This window comes from Galeopterus variegatus, unplaced genomic scaffold (assembly GCF_000696425.1).
Source record: "Galeopterus variegatus unplaced genomic scaffold, G_variegatus-3.0.2 Scaffold824, whole genome shotgun sequence".
Classification (NCBI taxonomy): domain Eukaryota; kingdom Metazoa; phylum Chordata; class Mammalia; order Dermoptera; family Cynocephalidae; genus Galeopterus; species Galeopterus variegatus.
Window position 1 is genome coordinate 19,941 of NW_007726935.1, and position 12,975 is coordinate 32,915.

Sequence of the window (12,975 nt, forward strand, 5' to 3'; positions counted from 1 at the left end):
TCATGTGAAGTGATTCCCCCTTCTCCGTAGTAGGGAAAGAACACATCTTCCCACCTGGAACATGAGTCATTTGTAAAATGCTTATTTTAAATTCAGACTTCTCTACAACCTGAGGAGTGTGTGGGAGACCCGATGAAGCCTACACACAACAGCAGATTTATTTTTCCAGGAGAAGGCAACCATCAAAACAATGCCCAATGGTAACCCTAAAAATGCCAATGTGCTAACCCTTTTTGTCCAAAAAAAAAGCCCATTATTCTTTACAAGGAGGGAGAAACAAATGCTTAGCCCTCCAGTAGCTTCCTGCCTCAGAGCAAATGCCCAAGTCTCCACAATGATTCCATGGGGTTCTACGTGACCCACCTGCCAGTCCCCTCTTATCTTACTTCTCTGACAATCTGCTTCTCTTCCCTGTACAGCAGCTTTACTCTAGTCATGCTGGAAACATGCCCCTGCCTCAGGGCATTTAAATTTGTCATTCTCTCTGCCTGAAACTGTCTTCCCCCAGATATTAGCAGGGATTACTCCAAGACTTCCCAGGCTTCTCTTCACATACCGCCTCATCTTTGAAAACTTTCTTGACCATTAAATTAAGAGGCTGTCCCATGCCCTCCCCGCCCCTTTCCAACCTTCCAGGACGTGGCTTTCAAAGTGCTGTGTTTTATTTACTCAAGGCCTGGATTGCACAAATCAAATCAATGAATTATAATACAGAACTCTGGGTAATTCCTAAACTCATAACCTCTTCCTACTCAAGCTCACAGCCCAAAGTATCCATTTATCCATGAGACACATTGTATACAGGAGAATCCAAGCCTGGGTATCTGAAAATCATTGCAAAGTTGTTTTAAGATGAAAAAAACTGATTTCATTATACAGCTTCTTATATCAACCATTTGTTGAACTGCCCTTTTATGTTGTGTTATTTCTCCTTACAATTCAAATGACCTACAGTCCTAGACACTGCAAAGTTTTGTTTTTTGAAGCAGCCAGGATATACAGAGCACTTAATTCTCAAAACTCAAAAAGAAAAACTTCTGTGAAAGAGAATGATTCTGCCTGTGTCTACGTAATGCCCAAAACAACCTGTTGATCTGCTAATCTGTTAATCAAACAACTGTTTTAACTATATTATGAGAAATAAAAACTCTAATTTATTTTTTTCACAGAACTGACAACTCTTGTTCCTCTCAAACTGCCAATATGACATACTACACATATAGCTGTAAAATGAAAGGATGCCTTAAATAGCATGAAGCTCACATCTAAGCACTTAACTAATTATCTGGGAAGCTCATGATGATGGTGATGACGTTGCTTCTCCTCAATGGTAGACTCATCAGGGCTGCCTTTGGGCTACCTAAACCTGGTGTGACAGCTGCAAACCACAGCATTTAGTTAGCAAAGCCAGGACTCTGTTGCTTATCTGGAGGCAGGCTTACAATGTATAAAACTAATGAAACATTTGACACAAAAGCCCAGTATCTGGAACCTCGAAAATATGATGTTCAGTGAAAGGAGTCAGACACAAGAGAACACGTATTGGATGATTCCATTAATACGAAATGTCAAAAAAAGGCAAGTATATAGAGGTAGGAAGTAGATTACGATTGCCTAGGGCTGGAGGTAGGAATGTGTAATGACTGTGTGCGCACAAAGCTTCTTTTTAGGATGGAAATGTTATAAAATTAGATGGTGGTGATGACTGGATAGCTCTGTAAATCTACTAAAATTCACTGAATTAATAAACATTTTATGGTATGTAAATTACATCTCAATAAAACTGTTTTTAAAAAAAAGTGAGAGAAAAAAGTTCAGTATCTATAAGAGCTTATATCAGGGAGGAGGAACTAGAAGAACATGATGCTATCCCACAGTGTTTATCATGCAAATTATGGTTTTTCTTCTCTTCCCCACTCTCATACATTCATGATGAGCCAGGAGAGGCTTCCAGATGTACCAGTCAAAGCACAGTGATAAAAGCACCAAACTCCAGGCAACTTACTGGGTCTGTACTACAGGGGAAGTCACTTTAAGGCACTTCCTGCACTTTAATTTCTTCATTTGTAAACAGAAATAAAAATAGTATCTATCTCATAGGCTTGAAAAATCTGAAAAACGTCTGAAGTGCTTATTCTCATTATTACCCCTTTAGCCTCTTCCACCCTGCACAATAACTCTTACAGTTTTCTGCATATGCCAAAATAGAAGTTGGGAAGCACTGTTCCACACGGATCAAACTGTGTTATGTCTGAATCATGTTCTATGAGAAGTTGTATTATAAGTGATGCTATTATATTATTTAATGTATATGACAATGTGAGAAAAAAATTAAGTGAACTACATAAAAAGATTTTTTTTCAAAAATAAGGAGGTTGGAGGTCACTTAGAAACATGTTCCTGAGGATCTATTGAACTCATATTTTCATTAATAATCATAAGTATGAACAATATAAAAGTGTTTTGTCTACTCAATTGTCAGGGTCAAAGTAGAATTGCGTTGGGTTGATTGGTGTGTCTTTTAAAAATACTGTATTTTTCTCATGCAGTGAAGTGTACCCAGCAGGGATCCAAACTATATGTGCAGCAACTAAACACAATTAAAAGCTTTTTAATGAAGGCACTGTAAACAGCATTTTCCTTCTGCTTTAGAATATTCCAAATACGAAATTAGCAAGCTCCAGAGACTGGAATTTCTGCTACAGGGAAGATGAAAGGTTAACTGTCTAAAAAGGAAAGAATATGTTTGACATATTCTATTTAGAAAATAAAAGGGTTTCCTAATAAAAGCAGAGCCCCACTTGATGCGCCTAATGTTCCTTCAGTGTTTGCATACACAACCGAGTAATTAGAAAGCCCCACTCAAAAAAAAAAAAAAAAAAGTGAATAAAAGCCATTGCAGACATTGGTCCCTTGTTTACCAGGCTTGCTGGAGGCCCCTGAGGTCACTGTGATTGACAGGATTTGGGTGTTGGTAGGAGAGTTGATAATGCACACACATCTCTTGAGAGGAGAGCCCCCGAGTCCTGACCATGCTTAATAGAAGGCCAGCCACTATGGAAAACAATGTAGCAGGCAAAGCCTAGGGGACTGGTGGGTGGAAGGATGTTCAAGGACTGCAAATGACATCCCCAGTCAATTAGTACCCATTGGGAAGGTACAACGTGCCAAATAAAGAAAACTAAAAATTCCCAGGGCAAGGATATTCCTTTGCCAAAGACAAGGCACCCCTGTCGCCATTTCCATTAGGTACACTTCAGTAAGCCCAGCTCCCAAAAGCATCCTTATGAGCTGCTGAAGCTCAAGTCATTTTGGAAAAGCAGCACTGGTTTCTGTAATGTATTGGCAACATTGTTTTCACTAGGCACGTCTGAAAGGCAAAAAACCACAGCTTTGAATCACAAATCTACATCAACTTTATCTCCTTGTCATACTCGAATTCCCAGAAACTCAATGAAAAGTGTTTTCTATATTTCCAGTCATTGAGAGAACCATGTTAAATATTCCCACGGCTCTCACCCTTGCAGATCCCTGTGACCCAAATTTAACAGGAATATCCAGCCTGTTTTATTGGATATAATGATGATTCAGATATGTGTTTATGGAGAATAAATCTATTTACACAATATGTTATTACATTAGTTTAATGCATATGGCTCTCACCCTTGCAGATCCCTGTGACCCAAATTTAACAGGAATATCCAGCCTGTTTTATTTGATATAATGATGATTCAGATATGTGTTTATGGAGAATAAATCTATTTACACAATATGTTATTACATTAGTTTAATGCATACAACTTCAGCCAAGGAAAACGTCCCTCTTCCAGGTACACAAAGATAGTTGCCACAAGAATGTGTGTTATCATGTCATTGTGCTAGATTTCCACTTATATTAATGAGACCACATATCAGCTGCTACCCACACAAATTTTCAAACATAAAAAAACCCCTTATTTTCAACTTTTAAAAATGGTACAATTTCTGATTTTACTTCATAGAACATCAATTAAAACTATAGGAGTACACATGCTAAAATGCAGAGTTTTACAAAATAGGGTATTTACCTTTTCATAACTCCTTTACCTGAAAACACAAAACCATTTCTTAAGGCAAAGGAATAAAATAACCTTGTCTTGACAAGGTCACACCAGGTTTTCCTAGCTTAATCCTTTTGGAAAACTTTTTCTCACTTAATCCATTTCATCCCATAGAAAGCTCTGTTCAGAATTTCTATGATATTGAAACAATAAACAGACACGTAGGGTGTCAAAGTTCTAAGGGAAAAATATACAGAGGTCTTTACAAGAGTATTTTCTCTTCCAAAATAGAACACTGAGAGAACGAGTGTTGTTTCTTTGGGGCACTGAGTGAAGCGATCCCCTCAGAAAGTGCACACTGCAGAAGAGTGTAAAATTAGACATTTACCCGAACACCGTAAATTAGCCACAAAGCAGGATTCTAAAGACAATCCAAGTTCAAAAAAAAACATGAAACTTTGCTTAAGTGAATTTATTTGCAACTTTTCACTTTAAAAATAAAGTAATTTTAAGAAAAGGGAGGATTGTTAAAGCATTTTTATTCTGAGATTCTCAAACTGCAACTAAATCTTTGCAGGAAGGCTACCTTTCCCCCTCTGAACTGTAAGCACTACGCTGGCCGTGCCAGGTGTGATGAAGTGGGTACAATGGTGACAAAGCATAGTGACTCACTTTCCCATTTTGTCCTTCTTTCTCATTCATAGCTTTGTTTCCCTCCTTGAAAAGGGGGAAAGGGCCCTCCATTCATTTGCCACAAGGTCCACAGAACCATTTCAGGGCTTACAGGGACAGTGTGTCACCGGGGCAACTGAAATAAACATGAAAGACAGATGTGAAGGCCGGGATTCTTCAAAGGCAAGAGGGTTTGACACTTCATAAATCACCGTGTCACTCTGGTATAACAAAAACTGGTCTCATGTACTGTACCCGAGGCTTTCTCTTATTAAACTTGTTGGTGGAGTCTGTTTGCATACCACATCTGGTTTGTCACTGAAAGCTTTATAAATGCAATGAATCAATAAGAGTGAGGGAAGGGTGAGGGCTTCACTCCCAAAACAATCAAGTCCTCTGACTAAAAAAATAAAAATACTACAAATGTCCCAGGTCTGAAATGAAAATACTTTAAATTTGAACATATAAAAAAAGCATATATACATATATGGTAAGTTTTATGATCTCGGTTTTCTGGCTACGTTTCATTTGTTCTGCTGTTCTCAAGATGACGGGTACAAAATATTGAGCACCTATTGGTACCTATGTTGAGGTTAGTCCAAATCAACTATTGTCTTTTACCTGGTCGTCAGGTAGAAACTCCTACTGCGTTTTAAAAAGTTAACAAATGTTTGTCAGATTGAAATGAATAAGTCTGTCACCTTAAGACTTTGTTCCGAACACCCTACAGTACAAGAAGAGCTGACCTTCAAACTGTAATTAGCAAGTTTTCAAGAATGTGTGAGAGTGTGTGTCTGTCTGCTTGGTGTCATTCGGGTCTGCCTGAAGGAGAATGAATTGATAGTAATAACTTCAGATCAAGATGTTTTTGCTGTTTTAATAAATTATCTTTATTTATAGCTCAAGGTAGTTAGTAGTTGTTCATAGCCTGGTCATACAGTCACACACAATATTTAAAGGTATCATATTGAATAAAACAACATTTTTATCTATTTTTCAAGCTTCCATCTTCTTAAATTTAGTCCATATGTATTAATTATCAGATATATATGATACGATTTGAAATCTAAGTGAAAAATAATTGTGTGCCATTTTATCATTAGACCTATATATTATTTTATGCTCTCTTGTTCCACTAGAAGAGTAGGTAAATCATCCTCATGCAGCAGAAACACACCCAACAATATCATAGAGCAGAAGTTCCTAATCTTTTCAGGAATTAAAACTCCTGTATGAAAGTAGTTGTATTTCTCTTATCTGAACACTAAAAAATGCAAAATGACAAAAAAGACCCTAACGCCGTAACATTTTACATGAATTGGTACTTTACTAATCCAACAGCATGCATATTTTGGGGGGAAAATAACAGTAATGTATCACAAGGCACATCTTGATAGTCCACCATCGAATTTTGTGATACAAATGGATGTGAAGACCCCTTTGAAATATCCATGGGTCATCTGGGACTCCATGCCCCACAGAGCCACCAAAACCTGCTCTCAATTCCCATATTACCACCTTGGAGCTGTATTCACTCATCGCCCAAGTCACTTTAATAGCTTTCTTCCACCCCCTGATGCTCTATCACATATCTGGTTTTTACAAACTTTATTTTTTATTCTTTTGATTACTCATTTACTTGAAGGCTGTCTGTATCCCCCATTTAAAACGAAGTTCCACAAGGGCAGGGACCTTTGCCTTGTTAACAAATAGAATAGTATTTCCAACACCTAAACAACGTTTTTTTTTTTTTTTTTCCTTTGCCTTGTTAACAAATAGAATAGTATTTCCAACACCTAAACAACGTTTTTTTTTTTTTAAAAAAAAACAGTAAGTTCGAATTTACAGGCCATTTAATTTCCCACTGATACGGATTCTACAAGACAAATAAAGGAAAGAGACAAACTGGCTTAATATACCAAGTTAATGTTACTAAGCTCCATTACTACTGTATTTTTTAAAAATCAATAATGGCCAGTCTTTATACAGCCTGAACAATATTGCCCATCTTTTGGTTCATTCTTACCTTAGTATTATCCAGAGTTGGGAAATGGCCATGGAATAAATCAGTTATGAAAACTGGAAATGAGTGCTTCCTTCTTTTTTAGCAATAGCCTCAGATATTCAACTTGTTTGTCTTCCATTTGTTTGAGCTCAAAACAATCTAAGAAGTGTTTAAGGCTTCTGCTGTCTCACTGCTTTGCAGCAGACACACTGCTTGCAAATGTTCCCGGCCTTTTGTGCAAATACCCAAAAGGCTACAGCAGGCTCAAAAGCTCTGGTTTACAGGGTGCCAGCAGGTGGAGAAAGAAAGAATCGGCAATGAGTTTGTGCCTTCTGCCTGGTAAGAAGCAACACAGTGGTATAAAGAAAGGATTATGGTCCCAAGCACAACTTCAGTCTAAGAGACTATCATTAACAGAGAATACAGAGACTATATTCAGTATCCAAATTTTACAAGTTTGCTGCAATGCTCAAAAGGTTTAAGTGCACTTATCTGTCATCCCTTCACTTTATTGAAATAAATCCTTTTGTAATAACAAATGAGAGTTTCCTTTTGCTTATGCAGATGAGCAATGCATTGGGTGCTTTTACATTTGGTTGGTAGGGAAGAATGCCAACAGGTAGCAGAAGCAGACTGTGGATTACCATTTGCAATTAAAAAGAGCAGATACATCTCCCTTCTTCCTTTCCAATTCCTTTCACTCTCCTAATAGAAAATAATGAAATTGCTGCACAATTTAAAGTAACAGATTGGATTCTGAATATCTTTAAGGTGGCACATGATAGCATTTAAAGGCTCTTTTTCAATGCCTGTGGTTTGGATCTTAAAAATCAACCTGTTGGGTTCCTCTGTTTTGTAATTCATGTAGTTAATCGACCAAAATAATACTGGTTTAACCTCTTTCCACCCACTCCAATCTTTACTGTAGATGAAGTCATTGAGCCATGCACACTAACTTGAAATTACCATGAGTGACTCTTTAACTTCAAGTTTCTCACCTCTGTTCTTGGCAGACCAGGAGCAAAAATTTCACTGGAGGTGACATAAAGGCCATTCTTGGAACCAGCTATCCGAGTAGGAACAATTATTCAATAGGTGGGAAAGGATATTAATAATGGCAAAACACTGTTGTTTGCCTGGTCACAGAAAAAGGCCCAGAGCACAGGTTGAGTGAGTCACAGCTGACCAGAAAGTGCCTCAAAACAGGCAAGTCTTTAAGAACATTAAAAAATATAACAACAGCTTCAGGTAGGTGAAAAACAAAGAGCATACTACAGTATCTACACATCACCTACTATTCACTTTGTTAATGCAAACACATTTTCTACCACTGGCAAAGAGAATAAGAAACAACTCACTGCGGGTCTCATGATGCTAGTATATTGAAAATAGAAGAGAACTTTAAAAATATTTGCTTTGCTAAAAGCCAGAGTGGGTTTCTACCCACTACAGTTTAGGTATTTTCAGACCTCATGAGCAAATCCAAAGAAAGGTAACTTTCCTTGGTATCCTCTCAGGCCTACAGTGAACCAGTAGAAAACCCCAAAATGCAGAAGGGAACTCTGTTTTACTGTATACATCTGAATTTGCCTATAGTGACACCACTTTGCATCTTTAATAACTTTTTGAATAGCTGCTTCATACTCATAAGAGAGTCACCCTTGAAATTTCCATTGTAGTAAATAATTAAATGTATAAAAATTAGTAGCATGTAAGATCACAATTTTTAATTAGCAAATGCATACTGTTAGTGCAGATTAGGCATATAAATTTATGTGATACACAAATTGTACTTCTGAATTACATTTATTAATTTTAGAGTAATAGCACAGCATAAGGGAAAAGAACATAGCTTTGAAGTCTGAGACACCCTAAAGGGATTTCACTTTCATATCCAGCATTGCCTTGGACACCTTAGAAAATTTAACCTGTCTGAGCCTTGGTTTCTTACGTAAAAACAAAGACAATTATACTACAACCTGCAATGATTATGAGATTAATAAGATTGTGAGGTTAATGAGGTAACATATTGGAGACAGCATAGTTATTGGCACATATTGGCTTATGTGGACAGTGGATACATAGTATAGGTATACATAATGTATATGGAATAAACTCAGTGTATGTTGTTTTCTTATCTCTTTTTTCCTTCATTCATATGTTAATGTGAATATTTCAATTTCAATTTTTTAAAGCAATGAGCACCTCCTTACTAGAATTTGAAGCAACAGGAGGTGCTCTGATTTTCTTAAAACTTATTTCCAAATTTTCTTTCAAAGCTTTAATTTAGTTAGTGATCAAATTTATACTGTCCTGCAGAAGATGTTTATGATGGACATGAAAAAAGACTAGGTGCTCTGATTTTCTTAAAACTTATTTCCAAATTTTCTTTCAAAGCTTTAATTTAGTTAGCAATCAAATTTATACTGTCCTGCAGAAGATGTTTATGATGGACATGAAAAAAGACTAGAAACTGCCCCAAAAAGTAAACAGAAAGAAGACATGATACCATTTGCTTATAATCATCAATACAGAATTATAGAAAACAAAATAAATGTATCTATTATTTAGTTTATCTAGGAAGTTAAAGGGATCAGGAAATTTTCTTCTGGTTCACCATAGGCCTTACATCATTCCAGAATGATTCTAGAATCTAGATTTTAGATTTTAGAATGAGAACACTGTTTCTTAAAGTAACAGCAGATTTTACTCAGAAGACTCAAACAGTCTAAAATGAAGAGAATCCCAGTTCTGGCTCTGTAGGTCCACAGCCAGAGCTGTGTTTTCTTTGCATCCGTTCATTCCAGCACCAAGTTCACTCTGCTCACTCTGACAGGAGAAAGCAAACAGCCCAGCAGTGGCTGGATCTGAACAGGGCCACCCTCTGTTCCTCTGTCATATTCCACAAGGCAAAAGCTATATGAGTTCAGCCTTTCTAGAAATCATCTTTATATGTGCTTTTATATTCAGTCTTGAATTATAAATAGATTCTCTGATTAAAGTTTCCCAAGTGGAAAGTGTATAGAATAGAACAAGATTTACTTATAAATGTGAAAGTACATTATTTTATTCCAACTACTAAATCAGCAGAGTAGCAAGTTATCCCAAGGAGGTCAGAAGGAGAGCAAATTCCTAAATAATGAGGTGCTGTGGTAAAAATGGGAGTATGAGGATAAACGGTAGATACAATGGGAAATTCTAGTTTCTTCAATTATACTAATACAATAGCTTATAGTGCCAGGAGAACACTGTAATGCCATTAGAAAAGGCTACCAGATATGACAAGATGGTTTAAAGTGAAAAGAAAGGGCCTCTATCTATGCTGTTCTTTTAACATAATGACTCTAGGTACCTCATGCAGTTATATATTAAATACAGAATAACAAACTATATTAACCACAAAATGCCAGATTTTTACTTTATTTTCTCCTGGGTAAAACAGGAGAAAATACCTCTGTCCTAGGAAAAATTGAGTTATTTGTGCATTTCCCTCACTCCCCTCAGTTTCTGGCCATAAATATGACCTTATATTTTGTCTAAAAGCCAGAAAACCAAAATATCCCATATTCTTATTTTGTTTGTATGTATGAAATCTGAACTTCAAATGATATAACAATGATATAAGTAGTTGTATAAATTGGTTATTCAAATAAACTACTTAAGATTCATCTAGATTGTGTGTGTGTGTTGGGGGAATGTGATGAGAGAAAATAATAACAATCCTAATACCATTGTACTGAAAAAATTTACCTTTGCAGAGTAGTCAACTACTTAAGATTCATCTAGATTGTGTGTGTGTGTTGGGGGAATGTGATGAGAGAAAATAACAACAATCCTAATACCATTGTACTGAAAAAATTTACCTTTGCAGAGTAGTTTCCTGTACGTTACCTTATTTCAGATTCACAACAACCATATTTGGCAGGTAGGGAAGTTTCATAATTACCTCACTTAACAGATGTGAAAACTAAGAAAAGTGTGGAAACATATGAGGAAGGTCAGGTAGTGACAGACAAGGACATGTCAGGGGACCAGATTTGACTCCTGGGCCTTCTCTTCCCTCTGACAACATGAAAAATGCCACAACTTTCTCCCCCGGAAATAAAAGTTGTTCAGAACATATCCCACAAATGTTATTTCAGAAATCAGGAAATAAAATGATTTTCAGTAAACAAAGCCTGACAGGTAGATGGACTGGAGGAAATAGTGTTAAGTCACTGTTAGCACAAAATCACACCTCTAAATTGACATAGAGCTGGTAATTTACAGAAAGACTAGGCAGAGTTACTCTTCATCCCAGTCATCCATAAAATGGGAACAGTAGTACCCACCCTGCTCACCTGACAGGGCTGCTGTGACAACTGACTGGGATAACAAGGGAAAACATCCTTTTTCATGCTCAGAGCTTGATACGAAACAACTAAGCCAGAAACAGGACTTCTAGTCCTTACCTGATGGGACATTAGTTATTATGAGAGAAATAACAATGGTTTTTACTAAGCTACAAACACACAGTTTATTCATGATTAGGAAACAGTTTTGTTTTTTGTTTTTTATTGCCTCTACAATCAACATCAATTAAATTTACTCAGAGCATCTCCTAAGTGCACTTATAACTCCATTAAAAAAATAATAAAATTCAGTTTAATAAAAATGGAAGGAGGAATCTTACTCAGTTAAACTACAGCAGTCTGGGCCGGCCTGGTGGCGCACTGCTACAGTGCGCCGCTTGGGAGCGCAGCGGCGCTCCCGCCGAGGGTTCGGATCCCATGTACAGACCGGCCGCTCACTGGCTGAGCAAGGTGTGGGCGCAACACCGAGGGTTGCGATCCGTTGCCAGTCACGAAAAAAGACAAAAAGGAAAAAAAAAAAAAAAAAACTACAGCAGTCTTCTGTGCATACTACTGGTTTAATGGAACAGTCTCAAAAACAAGAAACCTTCTAGCTAACTTCCATACACCTCTATTCTTGGTAGTACTAAGAGTTCACTAATTTTCTCTCTCCATCTTCTCACAGCTAGAATGTCCTTGCTAACACAACAAAAACCATTTGAAAATTAAATGTTTAACATTTCTTTCAGTGATGTCATTATCGTCAAAAGTATTGGAAATGAAATTTAATATTTGTCATATACATAGATTTAGGTATAGAGAGTTTACATTATCATAAGAAATAAATTGTGACAGAGACAGAATGGCCTAGGCTTTTCAAACTGTGGATCACGTCCCATTAGTGGGTAGTAGCTTTCTTTAAATAGAATAGAACTGAATAAACACAGAGTTAATTACGTATTATAAGGGAAGTATTCTTTCATGTAATTGTTTTAATTCTGTGTGTATGTTTGTGTATACATGTTTGCTCAGTGATTTATAAGACTAATTTCTTACTAAGGGTCATTGTAATAAATAAATGTTTAAGAAACACTATCTGGGGTACAAACTTCATAGTTTGTTTTTCTTTTAAGATGGTTCTGGTTCAAACTATTTCCATTTCTTAACAATAAAATTAGATCAGCTAATTATTCTAATATTGGTAGACAAATGGTTGGTTTGTTTTGGAAAACTAGTCTGAAACACTGAGATATTATAATTAATAAGATTTTTCAAATCATCTAGTCCAAGGTATTCAGTTCCCAGGTAACAGAAGTCCTCAGTGACAAAGGCCCCAGACCCAAAGTTTATTAATGTCTGTACTAGACTCAATCTACGCTCCAAGCCCAGAAAACTCTGGCTGCCACTGCTAACTGCACCACAGCCCAAGGAAACTACTGGACAGGGAGGGCACACTGATCCTGCATGCTGTGCAGACTGAACCCTCACAAGTTCTGGCTGACCCGGAAGCCTCCTGGGAGTGTCCAGGCAGCACAACCTGGAAATGCATGGGATTTTGACCAGTGAGACAGGAAAAGGCAAGGAGCCTGTAGATGAATTGCTTGCCTTTCTTCTCTCTGAACCAAGGCAGAGTGATTGTGAAGTGCAGTCTCTTTGGAGCCATTCTACGTGAACAAGTGACCACTTTTGTTCTGTGCTGAAGCTATGGCCAGCTTGTAACATGCCACGTTGTATTGCTTCCCCACCTTTCCTGTCTCAATTCATTTTTCTCCTCATTCTTGCTTCCCTGGAATTGCAGGGCCCACCACCCTGAACCAAGTGTTAGCATATAAGCTGTTGATTCATACTCTGCTTTCTAGGGAGCCCAGGCAATGACAGTGTCCTATATCCAAATTCAAATTCCACCATGCATTAATAACACGGATAA